This window comes from Apodemus sylvaticus, chromosome X (assembly GCF_947179515.1).
Source record: "Apodemus sylvaticus chromosome X, mApoSyl1.1, whole genome shotgun sequence".
NCBI classification, from domain to species: domain Eukaryota; kingdom Metazoa; phylum Chordata; class Mammalia; order Rodentia; family Muridae; genus Apodemus; species Apodemus sylvaticus.
Window position 1 is genome coordinate 81,668,244 of NC_067495.1, and position 23,125 is coordinate 81,691,368.

Below are 23,125 nucleotides of genomic sequence, written 5' to 3' on the forward strand. Positions count from 1 at the left end.
CCCGTATAATGGAAACACAAAAATCACTTAAAGAAATTCAGGAGAATAAGGGTCAAGAGATAGAAGCCAATAAAGAAGAAACACCAAAAAAAAAAAAAAAAAAAAAAAAAAGAAAAAATTAAAGAAATCCTGGAGAACTTGAGTCAACAAGCAGAAGTCATGAAAGAGGAAACAGAAAAATCTCTAAAAGAATTACAGGAAAACACAAACAAACAAATGAAGGAACTGAGCAAAACCATCCTTGATCTCAAGACAGAAGTAGAAACAACTAAGAAATCACAAAGGGAGACAACTTTGGAGATAGAAAACCTTGAGAAGAAATCAGGGGCCATAGATGCAAAAATCAGCAACAGAATACAAGAGATGGAAGAAAGAATCTAAAATGTCGAAGATACCATAGAAACCATTGACTCAACAGTCAAAGAAAATGCAAAATGCAAAAAGCTTGTATCCCAGAACATCCAGAAAATCCAGGACACAATGAGAAGACCAAACCTAATGATTATAGGTATAGATGAGAGTGAAGATTTACAACTGAAAGGGCCAGCAAATATTTTCAACAAAATTATGGAAGAAAACTTTCCCAACTTAAAGAGAGAGATGCCCATGAATATACAGGAAGCTTTCGGAACTCCAAACAGACTGGACCTGAGCAGAAATACCTCCCGTCACATAATAATCAAAACCACAAATGCACTAAACAAAGAAAGAATATTAAAGGCAGTAAGAGAAAAAAGGCCAAGTAACATATAAAGGAAGACCTATGAGAATCACAACAGACTTCTCACCAGAGACCATGAAAGCTAGAAGATCCTGGGCAGATCTCATGCAGACTCTAAGAAAACACAAATTTCAGCCAAGACTACTATACCCAGCAAAACTCTCAATCACCATAGATGGAGAAACAAAGACATTCCACAACAAAACCTAATTTACACAATATCTTTCCCCAAACCCAGCTCTGCAAAGAATAATAGGAGGAAAACTCCAATACAAGGAGGGAAACTACACCCTGAAAAAGCAAGATAGTTACATTCTTTCATCAAACCCAAAAGAAGATAACCACTCAAATATAAAAATAACATCAAAAATGACAGGATGTAATAATCACTATTCCTTAATATCTCTTAACATCAATGGACTCACTTCCCCAATAAAAAGATATACACTAACAGACTGTATAACAAAATGGGACCCTATATTTTGCTGCATACAGGAGACACACCTCAGTGTCAAAGGCAAAAACTACCTAAGAGTAAAAGGCTGGAAGACAATTTTACAAGCTAATGGACTCGAGAAACAAGCTGGAGTGACTTCAACACTCCACTCTCCTCAATGGACTGATCAGGAAAACAGAAACTAAACAGGGACACAGTAAAACTATTTTAAGCTTTGGACCAATTGGATTTGACTAATATTTATGGAACATTTCACCCTAAAGCAAAAGAATATACGTTTTCTCAGCACCTCATGGTAACTTCTCCAAAATTGATGATATAATTGGTCACAAGACAGACCTCAACAAATATAAGATCGAACTAATCCCATGCCTCCTATCAGATCACTGTGGAGAAAGAGTGGTATTCAATAGCAACAAAAACAACAGAAAGCCCACATACACATGGAGGCTGAACAATACTCTACTCAATGACACCTCGGCCAAAGAAGAAATAAAGAAAGAAATCAGAGACTTTTTAGAATTTAATGAAAATTAAGGCACAACATACTCAAATCTTTGGGACACAATGAAAGCAGTGCTAAGAGGAAAACTTAGCCCTGAGTGCCTCCAAAAAGAAAATGGAGAGAGAATACACTAGCAGCTTAATGACACACCTGAAAGCCCTGGAATAAAAAAAAGCCAATTCACCCAGGAGGAGTAGAAGACAGAAAATCATCAAACTCAGTGCTGAAATCAGTCAAGTGGAAACAAAGAGAACCATACAAAGAATCAACAAAACCAGGAGCTGGTTCTTTGAGAAAATCAACAAGATAGATAAACCCTTAGCCAGACTGACCAAAGGGCACAGAGAAAGTATCCAAATTAACAAAATTAGAAATCAAAAGAGGGATATACCAGCAGAAACTGAGGAAATTCAAAAAATCATCAGATCCTACTACAAAAGCCTATACTCAACACAGTAGAAGAATCTGGAGGAAATGGACAATTTCCTAGACAGATACCAAATACCAAAATTAAATCAGGACCAAATAGATCATCTAAACAGTCCCATAACCCCTAAAGAAATAGAAGGAGTCATAAAAAGTCTTCCACCCAAAAAAAGCACAGGACCAGGTGGTTTCAGTGCAAAATTCTATCAGATCTTCAAAGAAGACATAACATCAATACTCTTTACACTATTCCACAAAATAGAAAGAGAAGGAACACTACCCAATTCCTTCTACAAAGCCAAAATTATGCTGATACCAAAACCACACAAAGATACAACAAAGAAAAAGAACTTCAGACCAAGTTCCCTTATGAACATCAATGCAAAAATATTCAATAAAATTCTTGCCAATGAATCAAAGAACACATGAAAATCTTCATCCACCATGATCAAATAGGCTTTATCCCACTGATGCAGGGTTGGTACAATACATGGAAATCCATCAATGCAATCCACTCAAAGAAACTCAAAAAAAAAAAAAAAAACACATGGTCATTTCATTGGATGCTGAAAAAGCATTTGACAAAATTCAGCATCCTTTCATGCTTAAAGTCTTGGAGAGAACAGGAATTCAAGGCCCATACCTAAACATAGTAAAAGCAATATACAGCAAACCGGTAGCCAGCATCAAACTAAATGGAGAGAAACTTGAAGCAATCCCACTAAAATCAGGGACTAGACAGGGCTGCCCCCTTTCTCCTTATCTTTTCAATATTGTACTCGAGGTACTAGCTCGAGCAATTAGAAAACATAAGGAGATCAAATGGATTCAAATGGGAAAGGAAGAAGTCAAAATATTTTTATTTGCAGATGATATGATAGTCTACATAAGTGACCCAAAAAACTCCACTAGAGAACTTCTACAGCTGATGAACAACTTCAGCAAAGTGGCAGGTTATATAATCAACTCAAGCAAATCAGTAGCCTTCCTATACCCAAAGGATATGCAGGCTCAGAAAGAAATTAGGGAAATGACACCCTTCAAAATAGCCACAAACAGTATAAAGTACCTTGTGGTGACTCTTACCAAACATGTGAAAGATCTGTATGACAAGAACTTCAAGACTTTGAAGAAGGAAATTGAAGAAGACATCAAAAACTGGAAAAACCTCCCATGCTCATGAATCTGCAAGATTATTATAGTTAATATGGCCATTTTGCCAAAAGCAATATACAGATTCAATGCAAAACCCATCAAAATCCCAACTCAATTCTTCATAGAGTTAGAAAGAGCAATTCTCAAAGTCATCTGGAATAACAAAAAACCCAGGATAGCTAAAACTATTCTCAACAACAAAGGAAATTCTTGGGAAATCAGTATCCCTGACCTCAAGCAATACTACACAGCAATAGTGTTAAAAACTGCATGGTATTGGTACAGTGACAGGCAGGTCGATCAATGGAACAGGATTGAAGATCCAGAAATGAACCCCTACAACAATGGCCACTTGATCCTCGACAAAGGGGCTGAAAACATCCAATGGAAAAAAGATAGCCTTTTCAACAAATAGTGCTGGGTCAACTGGAGGTTATCATGCAGACGAATGTGAATTGATCCATCCTTGTCTCCTTGTACTAAGCTCAACTCCAAATGGATCAAGGACCTCCACATAAAGCCAGACACTCTGAAGGTAATAGAAAAGAAACTGGGGAAGAACCTTGAGGACATAGGCACAGGGGAAAAGTTCGTGAACAGATGACCAATAGCATATGCTTTAAGATCAAGAATTGACAAATGGGACCTCATAAAATTACAAACTTTCTGTAAGGCAAAGGACACCATCAAAAGGACAATCAACAACCAACAAATTGGGAAAAGATGTTCACCAACCCTACATCAGATAGAGTGCTAATATCCAATATATACAAAGAACTCAAGAAGTTAGACCCCAGAAAACAAAATAACCCTATTTAAAAAAGGGGTACAGAGTTAAACACAGAATTTTCACCTGAAGAACTTAGGATGGTGGAAAAGCATCTTAAAAAATGCTCAACTTCATTAGTCATTAGGGAAATGCAAATCAAAACAACCCTGAGATTTCACCTTACACCAGTCAGAATGGCTAAGGTTAAAAATTCAGGAGATAGCAGGTGTTGGAGAGGGTGTGGAGAAAGAGGAACAGTCCTCTACTGCTGGTGGGGTTGCAAATTGGTACAACCACTCTGGAAATCAGTCTGGCAGTTCCTCAGAAAACTGGGCAAGTCACTTCTGGATGATCCTGAAATACCACTCCTGGGCATATACCCAGAGGATTCCCCAGCATGTAATAAGAATACATGCTCTACTATGTTCATAGCAGCCCTATTTATAATTGCCAGATGCTGGAAAGAACCCAGGTATCTCTCAACAGAAGAGTGGATGCAAAAAATGTGGTATATATATATATACAATGGAGTACTATTCAGCCATTAGAATCAATGAATTCATGAAAGTCTTAGGCAAATGGATGGAGCTAGAGAACATCATACTAAGTGAGGTAACCCAGTCTCAAAAGATCAATCATGGTATGCACTCAGTAATAATTGGATATTAACCTAGAAAACTGGAATACCCAAAACATAATCCACACATCAAATGAGGTACAAGAAGAACGGAGGAGTGGCCCCTTGTTCTGGAAAGGCTCAGTGTAGCAGTATAGGACAAAATCAGAACAGGGAAGTGGCAAGGGGTGGGTGGGAGAACAGGGGGAGAGAAGGGGGCTTATGGGACTTTCGGGGAGTGGGGGAACAGAAAAGGGGCAATCATTTGAAATGTAAATAAAAAATATATCGAATAAAAAAATGTATTTAAAAAACAAGTTCATGGGAATTCTCAATTATTTAAATTTTAATTTCAAACAAATCATAAGTAGGAATAAGAAATTGTTTTTATCATTGTGTTTTACATATGAGAGAATATTCTTCAGATTTTGTAACTTACACAGATTCTGAAACTAAGTCTGTCTTAGTCCAAAATGTATATACCAAAAGTGTATAACTAACATTTTGAAGTGTTTCCTGACAATATGTAGGGTTGTTGGAGCATATTTAATTCTCAAAGAGTTGTTATCAAAGATAAGAAGGGCTAGCTAAAATGTGATATAACCTGAGTATAATTATCCTCAGACATGAATGTACAAACTATCACAGAAATAAATGAATTGAGATGCCGGTAGTAATAATGAACTTTTGCAATGAAATATGTATAAAGATATCACAATAAATAATCACACTATGACTTAAATAGAACTGGTTACAGATCCCAAGAGTTCATTCGAACTTCGAAGTCAAATACTTTAAAACATATAATCTTATAAGACCACGGAGCTGGGAGTGGCAAAGGCAAACTTCTGTAAATATTGGTAGGACGAGCAGCCCAAAATATACAATTTCTTAAGGTCCTGGCTCTAACCTTAATGAAAAGGGTACAGCTTTCCCTATCTTGTCATTCTTCATTTCTTCAGCAAAGAAGACACAGATAGTCTCACAAGTAGCTAATCCAGGGCTATTAACAGTTTGCTTGATGAATGAATTGGTCTTGCTAAAAAATTACATAGTTAGGTTTGTTCATGGATACAGAGTAAAAAGCACTTGACTATATCTTTTGCTTTTTTCTTTGATCAGTTTGGGGGATGTTTTCCATATAAGCAGTTATCTGGGGAAGACTATTGGTCTTGATGATCGTGTTAGATTTTATTAATTTATTAATATTTTGGAAGGAAAATTAATTAAATATGTGTGATGATTCTAAAGTTAGAGACCCTACCGGACCCATAAGTAATAGATATGTAAGAATTTTTGAAACATTCAGAGCCTGAATTTCAAATTTTCAAAAATATATATGATTGATTTATTTAAATTTTACTTATTCACTTTACATCCCACTCACTGACCTCCTTCTGGTCACCCCCCATAATCCTTCCTTCCTTCTCCCCCCTCCATTTTTATGAGCTGGTGTACCCCCATATTCCCTTCACCCTCACACTTCAAGTTTCTCTAAGACTAGGTGCTTCCTCCCCCATTGAAGCCACACAGAGCAGTCCAGCTAGTAAAGCATATCCCATGTACAGGCAACAGCTTTTGGGATAGCCCTAACTCCTGTTATTCTGGACATACATAAAGATCAAACTGCACATCTGCTACTTGTGTGGGGGGAGGCCTAGGTCCACCCCGTGTATGTCCTTTCCTTAGTTTAAGATCTGAGAGCCTCAAGGATCCAAGTTAGTTAATTCTGTTAGTGTTCTTGTGGAGTTCCTATCACCTAAGGGGCTGCAAAACTTCCTCCTATTCTTCCATAAGAGTCACCAAGCTCCATCCACAGTTGATGGGTGGGACATCTCATAGGAGTACCATGTTATCTCCTGTCTGCACACATAACAGAGTATCATTAATAGAGTCAGGGATTGGTGCTTGAACATGGGATTGATGTTAAATTGGGCCAGATATTTTTTAGGCCATTGCTTAGTCTCTGCTCTATCCCCCATCCCTGCATCTCTTGTAGACAGGATACATTTTGGGTTGAAAGTATTTTGAGTGAATTGGTTTTCCTATAACTCCAGAAAGTTTCTTTTCTGGCCATAGGAGACAGCCTCCCCAGTCTTCATATCCCCAAAGTTGTGAGTCACAGAAAAGGTCTGCAAATTTGTTGTCCCTTTATCTAAGGTCTCCATCTCTTCCTAGAGATGTCCCCTACCTCCCTCTACCCCTAACAGTTACATATTTCCATTCATGCTCATAGCCATCTGACCATTTACCCTGTCTCTACAAACATTCAAACCTGATACCCCAACACTGCCCCAATCCCCACTCCTACCCAGTTATTTCCCTTCATTTGCCTTCCACTACCATTATTTCCCCCCTTCCATGTGAGGCTCAAACATCATGACTTGCACATTTCATCCTCTCCAGCCTTCTTATATCTGTGGAGTATAGCATGGGCATCCTGTATTCTATGAATTTCCACTTATTTGTGAATATATACTGTGCATGTACTTTTGGGACTGGATTACCTCATTCAGGATGATATTCCCAAGATCCATTCATTTGCCTGCACAATTTATGATGTCTTGTTTTACATAGGTAAATAGTAATCCATTGTGAAGACATATAGCATTTTATCCATTCTGTAGATGAGGAAAATCTAGGTTGTTTCCAGTTTCTGGCTATTGAGACTAAACTTGATTTGAACATAAGTGAGCAAGTATCTTATGTGAGATGGTGGAACATATTTAGGTTATATGCCCATGAGTGGTATATCTGGGTCTTCAGGTAAAACTATTCTCAATTTTCTGAGAAAATACCAAATAGATTTTCAAAGTGTTTGTACAAGTTTACATATCAACCAGCAATGGAGGAGTATTATTCTTACTTCAAATCCTTGCCAGCATGTGCTATCACTTGAGTTATTGGTCACTCAGCCTCTTGGGCTTTAGTTTTTTGTAGGGTAATGCTTATGGATCTATTTTCATTCAACATGTAGACATCTTGCTATACCAGCACCATTTGTTGAAGGTGCTTTCCTTTTTATTGCATAGTTTTTGGCTTCTTTATCAAAAATTAAATGTTCGTAGTTGTGTGGGTTTATTTCTGTGACTCACATTAAATTGCAGTAAGCAATGTACCTCTTTCTATACCAATATCCTGCATGGGTTTTTTGTTTTTTGTTTTTTATCAATCTTGCTTTGTGATACACCTTGATATCAGATATGATGATTCCTCCCAAAGTACTTTCATTTTTCAAGATCGTTTTGGTTTTCCTGGGTTTATTACTTTTCCATATAAAGTTGAGAATCAAGAATTAGTCTTTCAAGGTCTATGAAAATATTTTGTTGGAATTTTGATAGGAATTGCAATGAATACATAGATTGCTTTGGTCATATGGCCAATTTTCAATATGTTAATCCTACCTATCCATGAGCACTAGAGATCTTTCCATCTTTTGACATCTTCAATTTGCTTTTTCAAGTATTTGACATTCTTGTCATGCAGATCCTTCACTTGCTTGATTAGAGTTACACCAAGATATATTTTATTATTCATGACTAATGGAAAGGGTATTATTTCCCTAATTTCTTTCTTGTCCCATTTATCATTTATATAAAAGAGGGTTACTTTGTGTTAATTTTGTATGTACTCAAGTACTATATTGAATAGATAGGTTGAGAGTGGGCAAGGAATGTTTTGTCCCTGATTTTATTGGAATTGTGTTAAGTTTCTCCACACTTAAGCTTGATGTTGGCTGTTGCCTCCTTGCTGTGTATTGCTATGATTATGTTAAGGTATATGGCCTTGAGTTTGAGGCAAGATTTACAGAATTCATATATCATCTTGGTAGACTTCTTTTTTCCTTTGATAAGTATGAAGTCTTTCTCTGTCTCTTTTGTTCAATTTTGTTTGAAAGACTATTTAATTAGATATTAAAATAGCTACTCCAAGTAAAAAATAGTTTACTTGGAATTTTTTTTCTAGCCCTTTACTCTGAGGTAATGTCTGTCTTTATTGCTGAGGTGTGTTTTTTATATACAGCAGAATGATATATCCTTTCACATCCATTATGTTAGCCTGTGTCCTTTTACTGAGGAATTCATTCCACTGGTATTGAGAGATAGTAACAATCTGTGTTATTTCCTGTTATTTTATTATTGGTTTTGTTAGTGTGTGTGTTTGCATGTGTGTGTGTTTGTGTTTGTGTTTGTGTGTGTGTGTGTGTGTGTGTGTGTGTGTGTGTGTGTGTATGTATGTCTGTGTGTTTGCTTCCATTGCTATTGCTGGTATGGAATTACTTATTTCCTGTGTTTTCTTGAATATAGTTATTCTTCTTGGGTTTGAGTTTTCCTTCTAGTATTTTCTGTATGGCTGGATTTGTGGATAGATATTGTTTGAATTTGTTTTTATCTTGAAATATCTTGATTTCTCCCTCTATAGTGATGGAGAGTTTTATTGAGTATAACAGTCGAGGATGCCATCTATGGTTTTTAGTGGTTGTAAGATACCTGTGCAGGCCTTTCTAGCTTCAAGAGTCTCTGTTGAGAATTTGCCTGTAATTCTGATAGGTCTGCCTTTGTATGATGCCTGTCCCTTTTCCCTTGTTGCTTTCAATATTCTCTCTTTGTTCATTATTACTTGGCAAGAAGTTTTAATTTTCTGATAAAGACTAATAGGTGTTCTATAAGCATCTTCTATGTTTATATGCATCACTATTTATATGTTGGGAAGATTTTCTTTTATGATTTTGTTGAAAATATTTTCTGAGCCTTGGAGCTGGGACTTTTTGCTTTTTTTCCTATTACTCTTAGGTTAGGTTTTCTCATGGTAACCCAGATTTCCTGGATATTTTGTGTCAGGTACTTTTTATAGATTTAAATTTTCTCTGACATATCAGTTTTTTTCTATTGTGTCTTCTACACCTGAGATTCTCTTTTCCATCTCCTATATTCTGTTGGTGATGCTTGCATCTTTTGTTCTTATTCTCTTCCCAAGGTTTTCCATCCTAGGATTCCCTCAACTTTTGTTTTCTTTATTGATTCTGTTTCTACCTTCAGGTCTTGCGCAGCTTTACTTATTCCTCACCTGTTCAATGGTATTTTCCTATATCTCTTTATGGAATTTAATTGTTTCCACTTTAAAGACCTCTGTATGTTTGATTGTGTGTCCCTGTATTTCTTTAAGGGATTCATTAATTTCCTCCTTACTGGCTTATATCATCTTTATGAGATTTGATTTAAGGTGAATTTCTTGATTTTTGATTGTGTTAGGATTTGCAGTTCTTGTTGTAGAAGGTATCTATGCTCTGAAGATGTCATATTGTCCTGGATTTTGTTGATTGTGTTCCTTTGAGGGCCTTTAGTTATCTGAATGACTTTGTTTCCTGTATGTTCCTGTTGTTGTAGGTATTAAGTGAGAGGTTAACCTCAATATTCCTGGTGTGGCAGACCTTTGATGGATATCTGGCCTGCTTGGTTCTGAATATGCAGGTCTTTATGATTCAGAAGCAGCAGCCCTAGTGAAGGTAGGCAGAGAGTTATCAGAAGAATGGAGTTCTACCTTGGATCGTAGGTTACTCAGGGCAGCTTGGCTTGCTCTAGAGGACTCAGCACACCGGGTAGGTGTTTGTTGGATAGGAAGCTTACCAGTATGGTTGGGCTTAAATTTTATAAGGCCCTTTATTTTTCAAAAGGTGTTCATCTTTTCCTCTCTCATCTCTCTATTGCATACACACACACACACACACACACACACACACACACACATACACACACACACACTCACACTCACCCAAGCACTAAAACTGGGCAAAGCTGGCAAATGAGAATATCATGGAGTCGAGGAGTCTTACCCATTATCATACCTTTAAAATCTAACTCTGAGCTCACACCTTAAAATGTAGTAATATGTGCCTACCTTTATAATTCAATCATTTAAACTATGTAGGTCCAAATAAAGAAATAAGTAGTAATTCAAGCATAATGGTTAGTGTTTTATGAGTTTCTTGTTCTAATCAACATATGCTGTCATTTCTGCGAGTGACTTGATCCAATTGGTAATAGATTTCTTAATTATATCCCTTGCTTTTACATCTCACTGAATGATTGTGAGAAATAACCACCTTATGCAAGCAAATATTTTCAATAATCTCAGTTTAATGCAAAGTGTTCTTAATCACATCGCTGAATTTACCAAGGAAAGCTTCACGAATAGTATTTCTCAATATGATTCAAAAAATTCCTATGAGTCAGTGATATGGGTCATAATAAACCTTGCAGATATAATGATGAATGCTTCCCATGTGCCTGACATACAAATGATACTCAGTTAACTTTCACAAATTTGTGAGAAGCTGACATTCCAAACAGTATTATGATTTGCCCAGGGCACATAATAATAGAAGTATGAGTATTTGAAGCTCTGTTTGTCATATTCTAAAATAATACTTTCTTTATGCAGTGAACTATATACTATATTAATGTTCTGCTTGACCTAGTAAATGTAATAGTATCTGAAAAAAAGCAGTAATTGAAGCCTCACTCACCACTTAAAAAATAGAAAAGCTTTCCTTCTGTGCCCAATATATTACCAAAAGGTAGAACTATGAGAATGTCTTACTCAATATATGTTAATAAACAGTAATGAAAACTAGTTTTAATTTTAGTAGTCTCATACATAAATTAAAATACACTGAGTTAGTTTAAAATTCATTAAAATGGTTATTATTGCCCATTTTTTACAATAATGAGAGTTGGTAGTTAGATTAAAGTTACATAAACCTGTGTGAGATCTTTTTGGTGCATATTTCTTACTTGCTGAAGCAGTTCTTTTCTTTTTAAGGCAGGAGCTAAAAGTATACTAGAGTAAAAGAAAACTATAAATAATAAAATGCAAAACTATTGTGGCAAGAGTACAAACTTGTCTCAAAGAACTGCTTGCCTTTAAAATCTGACTTTCCTTATTAAAGGTTTATTTTAAGAAAAGTCCAGTTCCATTCAGAGCAAATACAATTCTTACAGTAACAGCCTGTCTTTCATAGTTAATTGCTGCTTGTCTCCTTGGATATAATAATTTGCATAATTATTATTCTTTTCAATATTAAAAGGGATTGTATAATCTTGTAGAAGCAAATATCATAAAATTTAAATTTAAATGAAATTAAAGGAATGAATGTTGCATGGTAACAGAACTATTATCATCTACCAAAAGAATGGTCTTTCATGCTTCAGCCTACATATTAATAGAAAATAATTTTAGCATACAATGTTTTTCAAATGTCATTAAAAACTTTAAATCTCATTTTGAAATTAATGTACTAATAGGAATATTAGTAGTGCCAGTCATAAGGTAATATTTATAATAAATGTGGGTACCGGTTTGGAATAACTACCATAGCAGTGTTGCCTGACTGAAGTACAACAGCAAAAACAGAAGCTATAGTCCACTTGAATGTCTTTCTAATTTGTATGTTCCAATTTATTTACCGTCCACAAATCTGGCACTCAAATCCAGAGCCCAACAGCCCTGAACCACCTTAGTCCCCATTCTCGGTAATTATGGCAAATGCCCCAGATGCTTCTCCAAGCCAACAAAGATAAGTATTAGGGCTGTTTGGCAGCTGCTAATTGACTCCTGAGGAAATTCAATGGGACAGAGTCAGTTATCTAATTGTAATTCTGCCAAACCATAACACCAGGAAAATGACTTAATATGTTTCCCCTCAGTTTCTAAATCAGAGTCAGCATGCATTTCTTTTTGAATTAACTATCCACCCTCTACTACAACAACCTGATTGGAATTTTGATGTGTACAATATATTGCTTTCAGCTCACAGAAGAAATATCCATCAAAGAATTTGCTTAATAACATGGTTTTGAATAATGGAGTGACTATAAAAGTAATTATGTATTTTGTATTTAATACATATTTTATATATATATGAAAGTATTTTCCATATATATATATATACATATATATATATATACATATGAAAGTGTTTTTAATCTTTTCATGAGAAAAATCGCAAGTATTTAAGTAACCATATATTTTTCAAATGGACAAAGAGAATGGGATATGCACATATTTAACAGTATTGGTATGCTATTAGTATGTATAATTTTTCATTATATATCAATTAAAAATAAAGATCACAGAAATATAAATCACTGTGTCTTACTTAGGGTGACAATTGCTGTGATGAAGCACCATGATCAAAACAAGTTAGGAAGAAAAGGGTTTTATTTTGCTCACAGTTTTCATTTCATTATTCATCATTGAGGGAACTCAGAATAGGAACTCAAAGAGAGCAGAAAACTGAAGGCATGATTGATGTAGAGGCCATGCAGGTAGGTTACTTACTGGTTTGCTCTTCATGGCTTGTTCATCCTGCTTTCTTAAAGAACCCAGGATTACCAGACTAGAACTACTAGAACTAGCCTCACTCACAATGGGCTTAGTTTCCCCCCATCAATCAGTAATTAAGAAAGTACCCACACACATGGTATGTACTCACTGATGAGTGAATATTATCCAGAAGCTCAGAATACCCAAGATACAATTCACAGACCTCATGAAGCTCAAGGGTGAGTGCTTTGGATCTTCTGAGAAGGGGAACAAAATAATTACAGAAAGAAATATAAAGTGTAGAGTGCTCACAGTGAGCTTGGTTCCCCCCTCCTGCAACAATCACTAATTAAGAAAGTACCCACACACATGGTATATACTCACTAATAAGTAAATATTTGCCAGAAGCTCAGAATAACTAAGATACAATTCATAGACCACATGAAACTCAAGAAGGAATACCAAAATGTGAGTGCTTCAGTTCTTCTGAGAAGGGGAACAAAATACTTACAGGAGCATATATAGAGATATAGTGCAGGTCAGAGACTGAAGGAAAGGCCATCCAGAGACTGTCCCACCTGGTGATCTATCCAATATGCACTCACCAAGCCCTGACACTACTGTGGACTCATATATATTGGCTACAGTGTACTCATACATATTAAACAAACTGTGGATGCCTAGATGCTTGCTGAAAGGAGCCTCATATGGCTGTCTCCTGAGATGTCCTGCCAGAGCCTTACAAATACAGAGTCAGATGCTTGCAGTTAACCATTGGAGTAAGCTCCAGGTCCCCAATGGTGTGAGAAAAAGGACTGTAGGAGCTGAAGGGGTGTGCAACCTCATAGAAAGAACAACAGTATCAACCAACCAGAAACCCCAGAACTCCCAGAAACTAAGCTATCAACCAAGGATTACACATGGCTCCAGCTACATATATAGCAGAGGATTGACTTGTCAGGCATCAATGTGAGAAGAGGTCTTTGGTCCTATGAAAGCTGGATCGATGCCCCAGTGTAGGAAAATCAAGGGCTGGGAGGTGGGTGTGGGGCAGGTGGAGGAACACAGTCATAGAAGGAGAGGGAGGGAGGATAGGGTAGAGAGTTTTTGGTGGGGGGCTGGGAAGGATGATAACATTTGAAATGTAAATAAATAAAATAACCAAAAAATAAAAAGAAAGTACCCTACAGAGCTGGAGTGAGCATGGCTGACCTGAGTGAGTAGAGGTCTTGTATTCAAATAACTCAGCAACCACATGATGACTCACAACTATCAGTAGAGCTACAGTGTACTCATATATATTAAACAATCAACAAATAATTAAATAAATAAATAAGAAAATATCCTACAGACAGATCTTATGGATGTGTTTTTTCACTCAAAGTTTTCTCCTTTCAGAAAATTCTGGTGTATGTCAAGTTGACATAAAAGTAGTCAGCACAAGTATGTATATATAATTTTATGAAGCTCCTTTTACCTCATATCAGAAGTTATACAGTGGCAGATGGAGATGAGCGTCATACTTCACTGCTCTGTGAGAAGAATTGTGGAGTAGAATGTGTTGAAACTGACAGAGCCTAGTTAAAGTTCTGATAAACTCAAAGCAAAATGCACGAACAAATTATATATAAACCCTCAGATTTATAAAACCAAGTATCTTATGAAGATGGAAAATAGTGGCATTATGTGGTTTGTTTGAGTATATCTCAAAGGTCAATGTTTTAAGTGGTTGTCAAATGTCTACATCACTGGTATGACACAGGTATAGTGCATTTAAGGGGTGAGAATTAATGCAAGACCCTTAAAGATGATATTGTGATCCTAACCTAGTACTCTCTCCATCTCTGTTTGCATTCCAGTTGCAGTGAGGCTTGTTCCATGACATGCTACACTGCCAAAATGTACTATGCTTCTGTAAGTCTACTATTGGCAATGGAGCCAAATAGTCATTGAATGAAATCTCTGATTCCATAGCCAACAAAACATGTTCTTTTTTTTTTATTCGATATAATTTATTTACATTTCAAATGATTTCCCTTTTCTAGCCCCCCCACTCTCCGAAAGTCCCGTAAGCCCCCTTCTCTCTTTAGAAAGAGTATTTCAGTTATTGCAACAGAAAGCAAGGTAATACAGATTACAGAAAAGGCTTTGAGAAAAGATTTAAGTGGGTTGCCAGTAAGTGAATTTAGAGTAGGATCTTTATAAATTATACAAAAATATTTGGGCAAAAGTTCATATTTATCACTAGAAAAGCATTAGTAATATACATAATTTATGAATGCTGAATATAAAACTATATATGTATATACATACATACACACACACACACACACACACACATATATATATAATCACAATGATACATGTTATAGTAGCTGTAGAAATTTCATTTAACATTTTCATTATTAATGTCAACATCAAATCTAGAGAGGAAATGTCAAAACTGAAAGATTCCCTTTGAATGTAGTAATTAACCTTTTCTTTCCATGTCATCAAACTCACCATACATTGAATATACCCTTGAATTCCGTCTCTATTTGCTTTCACATAAGCATTCCTTTCTGTGATGAAGGACAAGATATGTTTATATGCTTATCACTGCCCTCTTTTCTATATTACCATAGGCCTGATTACACGAGGATTAGAAGAATGTGCTACATTTCCATAAAATGGCTCTATGAGTAAACTGACTAATCATGAAATATAAGCATGTAAAATGCTCATCTGAAGGGAACTTTAGTATAAGGGTTTGAACATAAACATTATCAAAATGATATCATATCTTCAGATAAATGATATCTCCATAGACCACATAAATTATTGTATGTCTATAAAGGAAAAAATGTGTGGCTTTTTTCATATAGTTTTAATTTTCAACAAAGCTAAATGTTTAGGTTTGGTCTTTTGCTATATATTGTAATGTTAAATGCTACTCCCTAAGACCTAGTTTCTCTCAGGGATAAGAGAATTTGCACTTACACAGACGATATTATTTCATATTGCTGCCCCCAGGTTATCCATGATTGGAAAATAACGATGCCTACAACCTATAGCTTGGCAAAAGAGAGATTGGCAGAATTTGGATTCCCAGGTTTGGGATCTGAAGAAGGACCAACAGAAGGAGAAAATGAGGGAGAGAAAGAAGAAGACACAATGGGTTAAGTGAATCATGAAAACATGGCTATGATGGTTGGCCAATTGGAGTAAAAGTGACCTAGATGGATTATGGTAAGTTATGAACTGGGGATATTGGTAGGGAAGAAGACAAAGAAAGTAGATATCTGTCTATCTCTAGAGATTAATAAAGCTTATGATAAACATAAAAGTTGCATGTCGTTTATCTGCAAATGATCAAAGGTGGGGGAGAAACACTGCATTGAGTTTAAATATTTCCCAGAACATATATAGATTAATATAGCCAGAATTTGTCAATTTTAATGAATCAATCACTGGGTAAATCTCTAAACTTTAGAAATATTCGGGAAAATATCTACTCATCATTTCTGATCACCTCAAAAAAGGATTAACCTCTAAAACTCTTACCCTACCACATACTCCATTATGCTGAGGTAAAGTAAGCTACACGGAAGGTGGATTTTACATACAGACATGCTTTAAAATTATGGTGGTAGGTGATGAATCTGAAAATTCTAAGAATTCTTTCAATTTTCATTCTGATTAGTGTAAGACAGCAACTCTGAATAACTGGCATGCTCTGAAGAACCAAATTTACCTCAATGTTGGCAGTTTCATGACTACAAAAAGGTGATGATAAACGACTATTTGAAATGAATTTTAATAATATTTTGATGGTTTAATCTCCATTTTCTACACACAGTATTTACTAATTTGTTTTAAAATTGGATTTATAATGTATGCAATCATAATTGAACATCCAGAGCCTTATTTCTTTAAATGAGATACCTTGTTCCTTCTGTGATTACAGGTTAGGGTAGGGCATGTATTCTAGACTCATGAAGATCATTTAATGTAGTAACACTGCAAATATTATAGCATGATATAATCATTTTACAGAAGAAATAACTGAATATCCCAGAAATATCTTGCACTTAGTTTACACTGATTGTAGAGGTCTCAATTTTTAATGCTATTTTATCCCCACTGTCTTCAACAAACTTTGACTTTTTTCAACTATATTTCAAATCACTTTAACTCTGTCTATTCAAATTAAAAGAGTGAAGTCATAAGCTATATGTGTGGTTCTTAAAGGCCTTTTATTCTTATTCCAATGCTCATGGAGAAGGTAAAAAATATTAGGCAATATATTTGACCTAATTGTGTGACTTTTCCGAAGGATGACTTTGACATTTCAAAGTGAGATGGAGCATTAGAAGGATACATATAGTTCACATAAAAAAGACAGAAATTTATGATGCTGCAAAAGAATGTAATTTTTCCAAGAAAAAAGTCTTATCTTCTGAAAAATCACCTGAATATATTGCATATATTTCGACTCTGGGAAAAATGAACAATTTTGGCAATTCTTGCTAACTGACTTTCTTTGATTCATGTCAATCATTTCTAAACACATTCACTATCCTCACTATATTCAGGTGAACACACACAAATACACATGCACACACACATACATACAGACACACACACACACATACCACACATGCACAATCACTCTCACACACATATGTATATAAAATTTTTACACTTTAAATACCAGTAAATTATTTCACATACTAGTAGGAAACTGGGCCTTTTAAAAATGAAATGGCTCACAGGTGAAACAGATCTGCTGAAGCTATGAAAATACCTTAGGGAAAACAATTTTGCAACCTGGATCTAAGGACTAAAGAGTGCTTTTGAAACAGTAGCAAAGAATTCAAGGAAGTGTACATGTACATTGAGCTTTCAGAATCTATAGAGACTAGTGTAGTTTAGGCCTTACAAACTTCTCTTAAGAAAAATACCCCAACCCCAAAAGAAAATAAACTGGTATATTGTACATCAGCATCTCCATTTTAGAGCACTGATACTGAAATTTAAAACTAAGAAAAATTTTATACTGGAATGAGTGAGAAAGTTTAGAACTACCTTTTTATATTCCTGATTTGGTCAAAATGTAACACTCTTGAGAATAATAGGAACAATGGTTATTACTGTTGGTAAGTTTACAACCATCAAAAATTGAGGTGGTAAATATATGCAGGGGAATACTGAGTTGAAATGGAAACTATCAGTTTTAACTGTATGCATTATATGTAATCTCAACCCCAATACTCCCTCTCTCTAAGCATGTGAGAAACAATACAAAATTTGTTGAATATGAATAAGTGATATATGAATTTTCTGATTTATTTTTGTATGTGTACTTATGAATTTATAGAAATGTATAGAAAATATTCAAAAGGAACATAACACAAAAGTAAAACAAACTCACTTCATAAAGCCAGAGGACAAAATTTAAAGATAAGCAGTAAGCAGGAAATTTACAAATGAAAAACACTCTATTGTTCTCCTGCCTAGTGACAGGTAAGTACAAGATGTTGAACATTCTATGTAGCAAGGAACTCTTCTTCAATGAAAAGAAGGCTTGAACAGGCTAGGAACCAAGGCTATTGTTGGAGTTATTTTGGGAGAAGTATTAGACAGCTCCAAAACATAACAATCTAAAACCAGCTGGGGCAATTGGGGAATAGAGTTTTGCAGTTTATTTCTGTAAAATCCCAAGAAAAAAAATTGGAAAGTGATGTTTCTAAAGTATCACACTTGTTCCCTGGTAACATAGCCTAAGCCACTGGTTAGATACAAAGAAAAACTTGCTTTCTTTTTTTTTTTTCCTGCCCCACATTTTCTCCATTATCTTTTGTTCCCTTCAGAGCCAAAAGAAAAATATACTCTCTACCTTTATACTACTGCTGCTCAACCATAGCTACACATTGAAATCACCAAGACAGCTTTTAAAAATCACAATACTCATGATGCACAATCAAAAATTTCATTTCATTGGTCTGAGATGAGGGTCAAGCTCTAGCATTTCTTAAAATCTCCTCAGATTATTGAAACATGCAATTGTGGTTACAGAATGTAAGTCCAGACATTGCTTCTCTCTCTTTTTTAAGTCTTTTCATTCTTTTATTCATAACTGGCTCAAGCATATTTACAGAATGAGGAGGGAGTAATGAGTCGGGTAACACAGGGCATATGAAAACGAGTCTCTGTCCAAAAACTACCACATGCTTTGCTGTGTTCAAGTCCATGGTTCTCAGTGAATCCAGTGAACTGAACTTCTCACATGATCCATTTGAACAGTGTGAACACACATGTAACATGTCTGCTTCCTCATCCTCTTTCTTTGATCCACCGTGCTTCTTTTTTATTTCTTTTTTTTTATTCGATATATTTTTTATTTACATTTCAAATGATTTCCCCTTTTCTGGCCCCCCACTTCCAGAAAGTCCCATAAGCCCCCGTCCCTCCCCCTGTTCTCCCACCCATCCCTTCCCACTTCCCTGTTCTGGTGATACAGCTGGGTCCTCAGGGAGAACTATTTCCAATTTTCTGAGGAATGCCAGATTTATATCCAAAGTGGTTTTATCAGCTTATGTTCGAGTTTTCCTCTCTCTCTCCACATTCTCACCAGCATCTGCTGTCACCTGAGTTTTTGATTTAGCCATTCTGATTGGTGTGAGGTAAAATCGCATGCTTGTTTTGAGTTGCATTTCCCTAATGATTAAAGATGTTGCACATTTCTTTACGTGCTTCTTAGCCATTTTAAATTCTTCAGTTAGAATTCCTTGCTTAGCACTGTACCCCATATTAATAGGCTTATTTGATTCTCTGAAGTTGAACTTCTTGAGATCTTTGTATATTTTGAATATTAGCTCTCTATCAAATGTAGGGTTGGTAAAGATGTTTTCCAGGTCTGTTGGCTGCTATTTTGCTTTTTTGACAGTGTCCTTTTTCTTAAAGAAACTTTTTCAATTTTATGATGTCACATTTGTCAACTATTGTTCTTACAGCATGAGCCACTGGTGGTCTGTTAAGGGAATTTTCTCCTGTGGCTATGTTTTTAAGGTTCTGTCTCTCTTTTCTATTAGATTCAGTATATCTGGTTTTATGTGGACGTCCTTGATCCACTTGGGCTTGAGCTTTGTATAAGGAGATAAGAATGGATTGATTTACATTCTTCTACATTCAGACCACCATTTGAACCAGCACCATTTGTTGAAAATGCTATCTAATTTTCCACTGGATGGTTCTTAGCTCCTTTGTCAAAGGTCAAGTGACCATAGGTGTGTGCGTTCATTTCTGGGTCTTCAATTCTATTCCATTGATCTACCTACCTGTCTCTGTATCAATAGTATGAGGTTTTTATCACTATTGTTTTGTAGTAGTGCTTCAAGTCATGAATGGTGATTCCCCAGAATTTCTTTTCTTATTGAGAATGGTTTTTGCTATCATGGGATTTTTGTTATTTCAGATGAATTTTAGAATTGCATTTTATCTCTGTGAAGAATTAAATTGTAATGCTGATGGGGATTGTATTGAATCTGTAGATTGTTTTTGGTAAGATGGCCAATTTTTGCTATATTAATCATGCCAATCCATGAGCATGGGAGATCTTTCCATCTTCTGAGATCTTCTTTGATTTCTTTCTTCAGAGACTTGAAGTTCTTGTCTCATGGATCTTTCATTTGCTTCAAGACAAGGCTGCCTATACACTCTCTTTCTACTAAATATTGTATTCTAAGTTCTAACCAGAGCAATTAGGCAACAAAAAATATCAAAGGGATATAAATTGGAGAGGAAAAGGTCAAGATATCACTATTTGCAAATGATATGATAGTGTACATAAGGGAAAACAATGAAATCCCCCAGAGAATTCCTACAGCTGATAACCGACTTCAGCAATGTAGCAGGATATAAAATTAATTCAAACAAATCATAAGCCTTCCTCTTCTTAAAGAAGAAACATTCTAAAAAAGAAATTGTGGAAACAACACCCTACACAATAGTCACAAACAATAGAAAATATTTGTTTATCTGAGATTCTATTATCAGTTAAATACAATTGAAGAAAAAGAAAACACTTAAGTGTAAAATTCATCAACAGGATTATTGCTATCTGAAAGGGATTGTGGCAAATATGTCACTCTTACCCTCCTGTGGTTTATTTTTGCTTAAATGTTATTTAAATAATGCTAAAAACAATTGCATAGAGGTTTATGAAGTCTATTATGTGATTTCCAAAGTATGTACTAATAAAACTTACTGTCCTAAATCCTGAAGCCAGGTCACAGGAAATGTTGAGAATGGTAAATAAGATATGGAATATGGAGAAAAGCACTCTGTTAGAACAGTCAATCCAGTAACAAGTTGTATATGAAGAAAGCCATACTGGTCAAGATGACAATTTCTTTTATATTTATAAAAGTAAGACAGAAATTCAGATAAAAGTTTACATCAAAGACTTTTAAATAAATAAATAAATAAATAAATAAATAAATAAATAAAGGCTCAGAACACCTCTGTGATCACTGCTGCATCAAGACTTTCATTTCAAAACAATGACTTTGAGTCATAAATATGACATTAAATGACAGCATAATATGCTTACTTGGAAACATGTATTGTATATTTCAGCAAATGTTAATTAGATAAAATCAATAAACTAAATCTCTGCTGTGGCATGTTGAGGAACGCTTCAGTGAATACAATTGTTAAGATGGGCACAACCATGTCAAGAATCACTATCTCAGACCCATGGGAATTTGGCAATGCCTACCTCTTTCCTGGGTGAGATTGTTGGCAGTGCTTTGAAAACTTAGCAACCCAATTACCACCTCTAGGATATTTAAAGCCTGAGACTGCTGGCCTATAGAGACCTTCTACCAAAATTAGCTAAATATTCTATGATGTCAATAATAAATACCTTGAATATTGATGTTGCCTTTTAGTAGATGCAACTCCACCAGAGTGAGTATAGGCCACTTGGTCCCCCAAATATTCTTTACGTATACCTATATACCCGTACTTTCACCATCCCTTCATGTACCTATAGTCATGTCAAGGTGCCAGGTCATGCAGGACACAACACTCTGGCCCACAGGGAGTTAACTGGTTACTTGACAATCATAGTTATACAAATTGTCTTATGTTTCTTAGTTTTGTGGCATGAACTCAATAAACTGTGGAAGTAAAACATGTTGGAAATGTTTGACCATTTCTTTAGCACTCAGAATTGCTATCAGCTTTGCTTCATTTGATTGAAACATTATTTCATCTTAAGAAAACAAAATGTTAATATTTATCTATATATTAATGAGTTATGAAGCATTAATACGATATTAGCATCCTGTCTCATTACTTCAAACCCTTGTAACTTTACAATGGAACTGGAACAAAGGGAAAAAATGCTAAATTTTCAAAAGTGTTCTCCAAGTTTTACATTGTAATGTTTTTTCCTTTGTTTAAATTTAAAGATGTACCACAATTGCGGAACTCATTCCAAACACTGGGTGATGAACCTGCTTGCATTCAGGGAAATAGTAACAGGATTTTTAGTTGCTGGAATGTTTTCATTTATAATGATTATATTTCAAAATTATTTTTATGATTCTAGGTTCCATTATTCTATTATAATTAATACATGTTCCATCAAAGTTATATCTAGAGAAAGTCTTTTTTAGTATAAGTAACATCTGGGTTTTCAGATACAGATTATTTAATTTCAGTTAGCTACATATTCAGTTTTCATTGGGTATTCATTAGTAGATAAAGGCGTATAAATTCCTAGCTTTCTTGACTGACAGTCTTAAACAACTTGGTAAAAAAGATATCAATGTTATATATTCCTACATTTGTAGACGAGAAAAGTCATGGACAATTTGGAAAAAAGTAATCAGTAAATCAGAATAAAGGTAATAATTAACATCAACATTTATTTCACACTATGTCAAAGATTGGGATAATTTGATAGAAAGACATCTCAATGATGTGTATAGGGATTAGATTAATATCTTCTTTTAAAGTGCTTTTAAATTTAAAATATTTAAAATATTTTGCAAAAAAAAATAACAAACAAGTTTTTTTACCCCTTAACAAGCAGTTTTTTGAGTAAGTGATAATGAGTATTGTCAGATCATACTGTTTCTTTTCTTCAGAATTCAACCAGA